Source organism: Brassica rapa, chromosome A06 (assembly GCF_000309985.2).
Source record: "Brassica rapa cultivar Chiifu-401-42 chromosome A06, CAAS_Brap_v3.01, whole genome shotgun sequence".
Classification (NCBI taxonomy): Eukaryota; Viridiplantae; Streptophyta; class Magnoliopsida; order Brassicales; family Brassicaceae; genus Brassica; species Brassica rapa.
Window position 1 is genome coordinate 13,028,762 of NC_024800.2, and position 13,735 is coordinate 13,042,496.

A 13,735-nucleotide genomic window follows, 5' to 3' on the forward strand; every position below is an offset into this window, starting at 1 on the left:
AAAATACGAGCATCTACAAACTGGGAATCCAGTACAAGAGGAGAAAGCGTGAGATCCCCCTCGGGTATCTCGCCAACCTTGAGCGCCTCGGCCTCCTGCTCGTACTTCTTCTCTTGCTCCGCGAAAAGATCGATCGTGGCTTGCAAGATGTCGCTCCCAGCCCTCTTTAAGGCTTCAAGGCATTTCCGGGTCCCAAAAGCTTGGCTATGAAGCAACCGAGCCTTGTCGTAAAGACTTCGGCGTTCCTCTCGGGAGCGAATCTTGGCGAAGCGACGATTAGCCTTTGCAGACATCTCGGCTTCAACCCTTCCTCTTTCCTTCGTCACTTCCAAGATCCTGGAATCCCTAAGGCGCTTCATCTCTCTTTCATGAGATGCAGCGAGTGAAGCCTTCTCGCTCTCGAGCTCGGCATTCTTCTGCTCGAGCTCATGGATAACCCCGCGAGACGCCACCAACTCGGCCTTGAGTTCGTCTCTTCGAGCTATCGCGCGAGTGACCATCCCATTGAGCCTCTCAACGTTAGCCTTTGACGTACTTAGCTGACGAGCAGAAGTTTCCTCTTTCTCCGCGTGCTCCTTCTTGGCCAGCTCAAGTTCAGTCGAGACTCCTTTCAGGGCAGTGTCGTATTTTTCGATTACGACATTCATCGCGCCGTCTCCCTGAACGAACGAGGAGATGAAAATCGTAAGAAAGAATTAAGTAACGAAACACAAAAAAAAGGGGAGAGATCGAAACGTTTACCAGCAGCTTTGCCCTCGCAGCTTCCTCGTATTCACTCCCAAAGATGAGGTCCTTCACGGCAGGTAGAGGTTTCGCCCTTCCCCTGAGTTGGCGAAGAAACTCCCCGCACTTCTCGGGAACATACGCCAGAGGGGCCGGCCCCTCGTAGTGGAAGGAGACTTTGTCCGGAAAGTTAATCCCGGGAGCCCTCCTTAAGACAGCAGAGCCGCGAGGAGACGTGCCGATCTGAACGGCCCCAGTCCCAGTAACAGCTGGGATTCCCTCGCGAGGAGACGCCAAAGTAGGAGATCGTACCTCATCGACGATCTCATCGTTGTGCCTCCTCATTAAAAGCGGCGACTCTCCGCTATCTTCATCAGAACCGTCCAGGACGGCGACGTTAAGGGAATCCTCAGATCCATCCGCTTCCCCCGTTTCGTCTCGCTCTCTCGAGACTTCAGCCTCAGAAACCTCCTCTTCAGGTTGGGTTTCTTCTTCCTCCTCCTCAGCTCCAGTTGGCTCCTCGGGATCCTCTGACTGAACCTCAACAGACCTCTTGGTCTTCTTCCTCCTTTTCTTCTTCCCCTGAGGATCACCGGAAAGAGGGACGCCACTCGCCTCCCCAGCACTCTCCTCGACACCCGAGTTACCCCTCTTCCTCTTCCTACCTTTTCCAGTATTTGCAGCATCGTAAGGAGGAACCTCGTCAGCACGAGGGACGGCCGTCGAGGGCCCGCCCCCGCTAGCCAGTCCCAGTTGAGCAGCTAGCATCGCGCTTAAGTCTGGAAGAGTCCCCATTCTCTTTGCCTCGGTGACTTGCTTCTGGATATCTCTCGGGAAAATTTCTAGTCTCTTCTTGCGAATAGGAAGAGCTGTCGGAAGATCTGATCTCCACTCTCCTGAAAACACAAGGCAAAGATGTCAGCACGCGGTGAGTAAACCATACGGCCAAAGAGAATACCAGAAACGGCGAGAGAACGCACTACGAGCAATTCGATCTTTAAACTCGTAGGTCTTCTCGACGGTGATCTCGGACCAACGGTAGATTCTAAGCAAAGCGACGGCTTGAACGCTTTTCAGGAATTCCTCGGGATAGACGGAAGACGTAGGATGGCCAACTGCAAACAAAAGAAAAGGAGAGTCTCATTAAGAACAACAAAGTCAGACGCAGTTCGCGACAAGATACTCTACCACAGGAACGGTTCCAAAGAACCCGATAGTCCTCCTGAGGAGGCTCCTCGAAAGCCGAGTCGTCGGATTTAAGAAAGAAGTAAGAGCGCTGCCAATTCTGCGTCTTGTTCGGATGGCCGGCGCATACGTTACAGTTTGGTCGCATCTTCACCGAGTAGGTCCCGTCCTTCATGTCGGTTATCGAGGTCATCTCCTCGAAAGATCTGACGCTCATCGGCATATCGATCTGTTCCGCTAAAACCGATAAGGTGACGGCCAGTCGCAGCGAGCCATTCAATAGTTGGCTAATCGCGATGTCTCGCCGCCTAGCGTACGCAGTGATTAATCGCGGGATCGGGAACCAACAGCGAGTGTCCTCCTGGAAGTAAGACTCATATACCGTCTGATATCCGATCGGAGGAGACCAAGGTCTCTGCTCCTTCGTAGGGATAAGGAAGGTTACGCCTGTAGCGCCCTTGGATCGAAGAATCTTCTTCACACTCCTCGGGGTCGATTTAGTCTCTTCTACGCCCTCCCAGTCTTGACCAGCCACGAAGGCAGGGCGAAGCAGGTCGGGTAGAAGCCTCGGAAGCTCCTCGAAAATCCCGTCGGGATAGAAGGTCGTCGGGACTAACTCAGCTTCGGGACCGTCATTTTCAGGAGGATTGCCCTCCATAGGGCGAGCCCTCAAAGTAACCGAGTCGACAGGCGTCGCCCCGCTCTGCCCGTCTCTCGCGCACTCCGTCGCGTCTCTAACAGCGACGTTCTCATTCCCTTCCCTCGCAAGCCTCGTAGCATCTGCGACCAGGAGCCTTTGGGAACGAGACAAATTGGCGGTATCCATCATCGCCGCATGGTGGATAGATTCGAGATCCCCGAGACGACCTCCGCCGGGATTCCTTGCCGGCGTCGACGTCGCTGCAACCGATTTTCCTTTCTGTTGCCTCGATAATCTCGGAACCGATGACATAGTGAAGATCACGTCGAACGAAGGCTACAACACTTAGAGAGATAAAGGAAGGAGAGAGAAAGTACCTTTGCTCGCGGAGGAAACTTAAAGAAATGGAAGGGGATCCGCATATTTATAAGGAGAAGAGAGGGAGGAGTTCGAGGCATCATCATTAGGTCTATTCGGGCCTAAATGGGCCTCGAAATTCCCCCTAAATACCCAGCAGACCCTCGCGGCGTTTCAACTCCCCGAGATACTCATGAAGGGAAAAAGGGGGAAAGATTCGAGGTATCATAATTAAGCCTAAATGGGCCTAAACGGGCCTCGAGTTTCCCCCAAAAACCCCATCGACTCCCGCGACTTTCCGGCTTCTTATCTTAATTAACCAAACGGTTATCCTAAGCTCGGTTAAACCGGTAAATTAGCCAGGATTTACCGATCAAAATCTGGGAGCCTGCGACTCAACGACTCCGAGAGAAGGCATTGCCGCAGCCTTCCCCGCGACTCATCGACCTATCATTTCGATCCCCCGACAGGACTTCTGTTCCTTTGAACCTTCGAGTTCCAGAATCCATCATGAGCTTGTCGACTCTTCGCTCACTGATGGACTGGGGGGACTTACTGTAGAGGATGGATTTAATCATCCCACAAGGCCCAAGGAATAGAAGGCCTGGCCCAGACCAAGGAAAGCGATGGCTCGAAGAGTCGGCTCAAACCGGTTGATTACTCGGCTTGCCTCTACAGTATCTCGAGTCGAGCGACGCCGACTAAGAGGCACACAGCTCGGCGACCGCTCGGACGAATGCAGGCCTCTCGGCCCAATAAGGAAGGCCCACGAAGACAACTTAAGCTAGGTCAAGAACGACACATCAGAGGGCTATATAAGGAGAAGGAAGAGAAACGAGAAGGGGATCCGAAATCATCTGACTAACATCTGGCGGCTAGATTAGGGTTTTCACCTTTGTTTCATCTTGCCGTTATTTGTACTTTTCCGGTAGCTCATCGAGTTACCGGCTTCTCTTCTGTCGCATTCTCTTTACTTCTCTTGTAACCGACTGAACGTCTCTTCCGACCATAATAAAACGTCTTTGTTAAACCCACATCCTTTTATCACCGTTTTCCGATCAAACATGTAAGACAATGAGTTTGGATTAATATTAAGTTGCTGTTGAGCCAAAAAAAAAAGAAAAGAAAAAGTTTCCCAGACTCGTCTTTATTTTAGGACTTTTTAACAATACAATGTGGTTTTAATCTGTAAGTTTTTTTTATTAATTCTATTTCTGAAAAAAATAAAATAATGGCTTTCTTATTGTATTTTGGTTTCAGTGACCTGTTCTTGTTGAAGCTTAAAACGCTATAAGTTACGACTTTCAAATATACCAAGGCTAAGAACTCTTCTTCATCGGCAGGCCCGGCTCTGGCCCAGTACTGAAGGTGTATTTGCACAGGATCCATTTCTTTTTTTGATTTTTTTCAGTTTAGATTAGAGTTTCATTTAAAAAAAATATATTTTTATGAAGAAATGGGCCTCAAAATTTGTGTAGCATAGGATCCATTTTATGTTTGAGACAGGATCATCAGAGCGTTGTGGTGCAAAAGGATGAATCCATCATGGAAGTTCGAGTTGGGACAAGCCCTCTGCAATAATAATGCTTTGTTTTGTTGGAAGAAAAAACAACCCAAATCTCATATTGATTTTCTATTGCCTTACAAATTGAACCGGGAAAGATAATACAAGCTTGAACTTTTGAAAATTAAAACCAAGTAGTCGATAGTTTAAGAGTTGGTAGCTCCTATACTCCTCCTCCTTCTGCTTGAAGGACTGGAATCTACTTTGAAGCATAAAGATCTCCTGAAACTCTATTGAAAATTTTGGCCATGTTTGAAGTTTTGTAATCATGGTGATTAAATTTTTACTTGCTATTTCAAAGTTTTGGCAGGTAGAATGACTTAATATATTCCCCATTGTCCAAATTAGTGATGATAACTCTGAAAGCAAAGAAGTCTCTCGCTGCCTCATGTTCCTTGTACCCATTAGTTGGATGTAACCAGGTTTTTCTTTCCACGCTCATCCATGTCTATTGAATTGTGATGTAGATGTTCATGATCCATCCACCATACTTATGTTCTATAACCATACGACTTGTGAATCAATATTGTCTGATGTATGTGTTGTTGTAGTCTTTACTGCATTTTGCAAAGAACTAAAATTGGCACTCTTCTTCATGGCTGATCATTTCTAATGAATTCATGTCTATTCTTCAGAAGAGTTTATCAATTCAAACTTTTCAGAGATACCCCAAGGAGTGACTTTTACTCTCTCAAATAAGAGGTTCAGTCGTAATATTTAGAGATCGAATCCATAAGAACCAATGGCACACAATATGTGACTAAGCTAAGTAAATATGTGAAAGCAGTAAATAGCAGGGTAAACAAGGTAGTTGTTCAATTGATTGGTTTGAGGTTGTAAACAGTTATGAGAAAACGTTAAATCTAGGGTTTCAGGTAATCAAGATTATATTGATATAGAATATTTAGGTTGACAATCCTAGAATTTGAATTCTTATGAGAAAGTATTCTAGCTTCCGCTGTGAATCAATCCTATTGACTAACTACAATATTTCAAATTTCGCTTGTTGTTACGGATCGAACGTCGATTGATGCTATAGAGTTAGCATCGATTGATGTGTCCTTAGGTAAGCTTTAGCGAGTTTATCAATAGGTTCACTAGTCTTAACTAAATTAGTTGTCGCTTGTTTGTAGCAATCCTAGCTCAAGGGAATCTATTCTGGTCCAGAACCTACCGTCGTAGTTGTCCACAATCTTAAAATCATGGTTCTAATTAGCTACTCTAGAACACAAGCATTACAAACAAGATTTTCAAATTTGAAAATGACTTAGATATGATTTTTATGTATCTTTTTGTAAGCAAAGAAAACTAAATATGGTATGCTAGTAAAAATAATTTAAACTAGGTGTTTGCCCACGATTTCACGTATGATAATATTGTACAAAAGTAAATGTTATATTTATAATGTTATAATTGTTGAATAATAATTAGAAATATTAAAATTTTAGCAATTAATAGTTTGATAATCAAAAATTTCAGTATTTATTTTCAGTATCTATTGATAAATTTTAGCAATTTATCAAGGTTCACTAGTCTTAACTAAATCAGTTGTCGCTTGTTTGTAGCAATCCTAGCTCAAAGGAATCTATTTTTGTCCAGAACCTACCGTCGTAGTTGTCCACAATCTTAAAATCATGGTTCTAATTAGCTACTCTAGAACACAAGCATAACAAACAAGATTTTCAAATTTGAAAATGACTTAGATATGATTTTTATGTATCTTTTTTGTAAGCAAAGAAAACTAAATATGGTATGCTAGTAAAAATAATTTAAACTAGGTGTTTGCCCACGATTTCACGTATGATAATATTATACAAAAGTAAATGTTATATTTATAATGTTATAATTGTTGAATAATAATTAGAAATATTAAAATTTTAGCAATTAATAGTTTGATAATCAAAAATTTCAGTATCTATTTTTAAAAGATATTAAACAGTATTTAAATCTAAAAGTTGCACATAATTTTTATTTTAGCATAGAAAAAAGAAATAAAAATATAAATATCAACTATTGAAATTGTAAGATTTCACTTTTTAACGTATATGTAACAAAAAATCACTTAAATAAATTATATTTTAATATATAAATAAATCATCAATTCTAAACCCTAAATCATCAATTCTAAACCTAAACCATGAAAAATAAACTCTAAACCCTAAACCCCGAAACATCAACCCTAAACCATAAATCTTCAAATCTAAACTCTAAAACATCAACTCTAAACCCTAAAAGTGAACCCTAAACCCTAAATTCAAAGTTAAAACATAAACTTTAAATCCTAAATCATCAACCTAAACCCTAAACCATGAAACATCAACTCTAAACCATGAAACATCAACTTTAAACCCCAAACCATGAAATATCAACTCTAAACCCTAAACTCCAAAATATTAACTCTAAACTCTAAACCTTCAAATCTAAACCCTAAAACATCAACCCTAAACCCTAAACATAAACCCTAAACCCTACATCTAAACTTAAAACATCAACTTTAAACCCTAAATCAACAACTCTTATCCCTAAACCATGATACATCAACTCTAAACCCTAAACCCCAAAATATCAACTATAAACACTAAACTCTAAACCTTCAAATTTAAACCCTAAAATATCAACTCTAAACCCTAAACATAAACCCTAAACCTTCAAATCTAAACCCTAAAACATCAACTCTAAACCCTAAATGTAAACCTTAAACCCTAAAACCCTAAACCTTCAAATCAAAACCCTAAAACATCAACTCTAAACCCTAAATGTAAACCTTAAACCCTAAAACCCTAAACCTTTAAATCTAAACCCTAAAACATCAACTCTAGGTTTTTAGGGTTTAGGGCTTAAGATTTAGAGTTTAGAGTTTAGAGTAGAAGGATTAGGGTTTAGGGTTGAGAATTGATGTTTTAAGGTTTAGGGTTAATTATTACGATTTAGGGTTTAGAGTTCACTTTTTTGGGTTTAGTGTTGATGGTTTAGGGTTTAGAATTGAAGTTTAGGGTTTAGGGTTTAGAGTTGATGTTTTAAGGTTTAGAGTTGAAGGTTTAGGGTTTAGGGTTTAGAGTTGATATTTCGGGGTTAAGGGTTTAGAGTTGATGTTTCAGGGTTTAAGGTTCGTATTTAAAAAAAAAGGGTAGGGTTTAGAGTTGAGTTTTAGGGTTTAGAGTTTGAATTTTGAAATAGTATAATTCAAAAAAAAATTAATAAAATTAATAAAATTAATTTTTTGACATTTTTATTTATTTAAATTTTTATTTATTATATATATAAAGAACAAGTGTATAAGAGCCTTTTACCACTTAATGAAAAATACATTTTTTTAAATGTCTCTTTAGTGGTGGTAAAAACGAAAAGTGGTAGCATGAAAGTGGTAAACATGTAATTTCCCATTGTATAAATGTATATTTACAATGATTTATAAATCATATAAAAAGTCATTTAGAGTTATGTTTTAAGTTTATATTAGTTAACCATATGTTTTCTTTTGTCAATGTTAATCAAAAGGTTATAAATGTCTTTTACCCTTCATTAAAGATGATCGTAAAAGTAGTTAGTGTATATATGAAAAGTGGTACTTTAAAAATGATATTTTTGGCAATTTCTCTTTCCCTTTATACAATTATAATTAAATCTAGAAAACATTTGAGAAATTGCCACAAATAGCACATTAATAGTATCATTTTTCATGTTTACACTAACCACTTTTGCCCTCACTTTTAATGAAGGGTAAAAGACAATTATATCCTTAGGGTTAACTAATCTAGACTTAGGGTTTAGAGTTGAGGGGTATGGTAGGGTTTTTGGAATGTGAAATTTAGGATTCTAATAAATATATAAATAAATACTTAAAAAATATATTAAAATTTTTTAAAAATAGTTTCAAACATAATTTTCGTTTTTCAAAAAGAAATTTGAAAAAAAAATAAAACAAAAAAATCGAATTTTTTTTTTTAAAAAGTTCGAATTTGAAAAAGTATAATTCGAAAACATAAAAAAAAATTTTACTTTTTTTTTTTTTTTACTTTTTTTTTATTTTTTATTTAAATAATGATTTATTATATAAATAAAAAGGGCATAAGAGTCTTTTACCAATTAATGAAGAAGATATTTTTGAAAATGTCTCTTTAGTGGTGGTAAAAATAAAAAGTGGTGCCATAAAAGTGGTAAACATGTAATTTCCCCAAAACATTTACCATTTTGCATCTAAACGAGGTGTGTTCAAGATTTATATAAATAAATTTGATAAAAGTCTCATAAATGATTTAGAAACTCTCATAAAATGATTTTGTAGGCCATAATTATTTTTTTTTAAAATAATTTCAAAATATTTATAAATTATTTATAAATCATGTGTGGGTTTTTAAAAACATGAAATTTCTAATAATGGGTTATATACAAGAATATACAACCATTATATTAAAATATTTTAAATAATTATAAGTAAATAATTGATAATAACAAAATTGATGAAACATTATGTATTCTTTCTATAATTATGTAATTAGTTACCATAAATTATTATTTGTAATATTACTTGTGTTTTTGGTATTTTGTGTTAATTAGTTCTCGAGTTTCCTTTTATTCTTAGATTTGATTAAAATAAATATTTAATAAAAAATCATCAACCAATCAAATTATTACAATTTTTTGAAACTTCATCTATGAGCGACACATCAGCAGAAGTCACTAAAGTGATTTTTCAATTAATATATAAGTGTGAAATAATTTTATATGATATATAAATCATTATAAATCTATTTTTAGAAGATATTAAACAGTACTTAAATCTAAAAGTCGCAGATAATTGATCGTAAAACTAAATTTTATTTTATCACTGAAAAAAATAAAAATATAATATCAACTAATAAAATTTTAAGATTTCACTTCTGAACATATATGTAACAAAAAATCACTTAGATAAATTATATTTTAATATCTAAATAAATAGTGTGTTATAATTTTATATGATTTAAATGACTTTTTTAAAAACAAAATAACCATAAGTCACTTAAATTATTTCTATTTTAATAGATAAGATAATAAGAGTGAAATAATTCTATATGATTTATAAATCATTATAAATATACATTTATACAATTATAATTAGATCTAAAAAGCATTTACCATTTTGCATCTAAACGAGATGTGCTTAAGATTTATATAAATAAATTTGATAAAAGTCTCATAAATGATTTAGAAACTCCGATAAAATGATTTTGTAGGCCAGAATTAAATAATTTCAGAATCTTTATAAATTATTTATAAATCCCGTATGGGGTGTTAAAAACATAAAATTTCTAATATTGCCTTATATAAAAATCTAATTCTTCATATAAGAATATACAACCATTATATTTATTTCTACCAAAAAATATTAAAATATTTTAAATAACTATAAGTAAATAATTTATAAAAAAAAATTGATGAAACATTATGTATTCTTTCTATAATTATGCAATTAGATACCATAAATTATTATTTGTAATATTACTTGTGTTTTTGTTAACTTGTCTTAATTGGTTCTAGAGTTTCCTTTTATTTTAGATTTGATTAATATAAATATTTAATAAAAATGATCAACTAATCAAAATATTACAATTTCTTGAAACTTCACCTATGAGCGACACGTCAGCAGAAGTCACTAAAGTGATTTCTCAATTAATATATAAGTGTGAAATAATTCTATATGATATAAATCATTATAAATATACATTTATACAATTATAATTAGATCTAGAAGCATTTACCATTTTGTATTTAAACGAAATGTGCTCAAGATTTATATAAATAGATTTGATAAAAGTCTCATAAATAATTTATAAACTCTAATAAAATGATTTTGTAGGCCAGAATTAAAAAAAGTTTTAAATAATTCGAAAATCTTTATAAATTATTTATAAATCTCGTGTGGGTTTTAAAAAACATAAAATTTGTAATAATGCCTTATATACAAATATAATTCTTTATATAAGAATATACAACCATTATATTTATTTCTATAAAAAGATATTAAAATAGAGTATTAAAATATTTTAAATAACTATAAGTAAGTAATTTATAAAAATAAAAAATTGATAAAACATTATATATTCTTTCTTTAATTATGCAATTAGTTACCATAAATTATTATTTCTGGTATTACTTGTGTTTTTTGGTAACTTGTATTAATTGGTTTTAGAGTTTCCTTTTTTTAGATTTGATTTAAATAAATATTTAAAAATAATAAATCAATCATATTATAACAATTTCTTGAAACTTCACATATGAGCGACACGTCAGCATAAGTCACAATTAATACATAGGGGGCTGAAAATTTTTATTCTAGGTTTTGAATGAAAAAATGGTATACATAAAATAAGTAATAAATTTCTGGAAATATGCAAGAAAATTAATAAAATAACAAGGTACAAATGCAATGATAGTAATTTCTTATATGCAAATAAACCGAAAAAGGAAACTATGTAATAAACTAATGGAAAGAAATCAAATATGGCAAGGGGAGCTGGGTGAATGAATGCAAACAACTAGACTATTATTTCTCAGACAATCTCGTGGATCAAACTACCCAAACTCTTTCTTTTTTCTTTTTTCCTTTTCAATAAGAACACAAAATGGCAGAAATTAAAACTAGAAGAAAATGACAACTTTTATGGGTTTTCAGTTTTATAAAAGACAAAATATGGTAGAAAGAAAACTTAAAGATGCTTAGAAAGATTTATATAACCTGGGCCAGAATCTGATACCAAATGATACATCCCCGAAAGCTAGTATTGTGAGATGGTCGATAAACCGGTAGAAATGGAGGTGATCGATGGATGAGTTGTTGTCCCTTTAGTCCAAGCTAACCTGAAATCAAAGGAAGAATAATTAGACGATGAATGAAACAAATAACAAAATAGAATTATAATAAAGAGATAAGATTGAATGAAATGGTTTGAAGGATAAATGATTGATGATCGATGATCGATGATGGAGATGGAGATGGTGATGAAAAGTTGATGATTGACTCTCTCAATCTGTGCTCTTCAAGGCTGATGAATCTCTCAAACAACCTATAGAACCATGAGCTCAGTAGATCTCTAATGTTTCTCACACTTCGAATTCTAAAGAGCTACTCAAAGAACACTCTTTGAAAAGAAAATGCTTAACATAGTATTTTATTGATTAAAGGTTGTTTTTACATAGGTCAAAAATGAGCTTATATAATGCTTAGATAAAATATTTTAAACGTTCATAAAACAAAATAAAAGAAACATATCAAAACTAAACAATAAATAAAAAACCAGCAGTTGGAGCCTTTTATGGAATTTTGGCTCCAAGTGAGAAACTTGATCCTTCATGAACCTGGACGGTGGATTACCCTTGGATAAGAAAGATTGATGAGTGTAGAATCTATGAAAATTAGTTTCATGTTGAAATCCTTCCTAGTGTGTAAGATATGATGTTTTCACTTCACATATGTCCTGGTTGGTGCCTTGACTGGTTGAGTTGTGTGATGGGTCGACCTCTGGTTCAGCTACTGAGTTGATGGACACACCAGAACAAGTATTCTTAGTACTTATTTGTAATGTGAACTAAGTTTGTAGTACTTACCGCGCAAAATCCGAGCTAGCAAATTGTCTAGAAATTGAAGTAATCTCCAAAAATATTTTGTCAAAAGCGCCAGATTAAACTCGTCGATCATACGAAATCCAATAACAGATTCCTCCCTTGGTAAACAAAGTTTCCCTCATCATCCCCAGTCAAAACTTTTTTTAGGAATATTTGAATTTCACCATAAATGTGTAAAATAGTATTCGCAAGCCTTGCACATATATCTAGAAGAAACAAGAAGTTAGACATAACATGTGTCGGAAGGACCAATACAATATATTTGATGAGAATCTCCTTCCCTCTTTTAGATAACCATCTTGATGACTGCCCATCAACTCTATTCTGCAGTATGTACTTGTGAAAAAGTAAACATCTTACATTTAGAGCTACAAGATCCTAAGTAGGAACATATTTACTCTTCATTTTGGATTTCAAAAGTATCCTTTAATGTTTGATTTATATTCTTGGGGACACTTTTTCCAAAGAATAGAAACGATTGATCAAAGCTATCCATTACCCTTAAGCTTTCCCATTTTTTTCTACTGTTTTAATAATTTTATCACATTCACGGTTTACGCCTTAGAAAATGCTTGCAGAAGTAGAAATCTGAAAGTTTTATATACGAATTTCCATTTTTTTAAATCTAGAATCTTACGATTTACACTTATTGGTACACAGCTATGAAAATTTATCACATAAGTAATAACTAGGTGATAATCCGCGCTATGCGCGGGGTAAAGTACCTACAATAATAACATGTTTGCAATTTAAAATCAATTATGTATTTATAATTTATTTTTTTCCTCTACATATAAGAACATGTTTCAAATTTAGTAACACAAAAACATGACACAGAATATTAAATATTTTTTTGTTGTTTTTCGTTTAAAAATTCGTTGGTGGTAATTGTTTAAAAATTTGAGTTTGCTTTTTTGTTTACTCATCATAATTGATTTTACATATATAAAAACGTAATATATTGTACATTCAATCTTATTCAGTCAATTTTATAGATTCTTAAATTCTACGTTAGTCCCAAAACAAATGTAAATGGACTGAACTAAAAACATACATTCTCTTTCAGATCTTTAATGTAGAGAATTGAATTCATTCTCTGTCGGCTAAGCAAAGAAAAAAAAAGAAAAAACGGTTATGCAATCAAATTTTGCTCAAACTATTCTTTAACATTATATATACAAATATGTATACAATTTGCCGAAATCCCTCCGGCTTTCATCTTCCTATTCCAGTATTTTTTTTCCATAAAAGTAATCATGTTTTTTTTTAATTCATTAAATGACCTAACATCAAATAAAAGAGTTAAATGGTTTTTTTTTTCATATTTGAATTTAATGATATATAATAAAGTATTGAGAGGTCTACTTAATGTCACTTTATTAATAATCCTAGTAAGATCGGTCCTATTAAAAAAAGAGAACTGAAAAACGTTCTCATGTTGATACGTAAGCATGTTTTTCAAGGTTGTCATTTATGTATAGCGGATATATTATGCAAATAATAAATTAATTTAAGAGAAAATCAATAGCTGTTTGACTCAATCATATACAAGTGCCCGGCCCAACTGCAAGGCTACGTGTTCCGTTGCTCAGATGTTCCTTTCAAAGATTCCAAGTATTTATAACAACACTTAACAACTGCTGATTACTGGTTAGATTTGA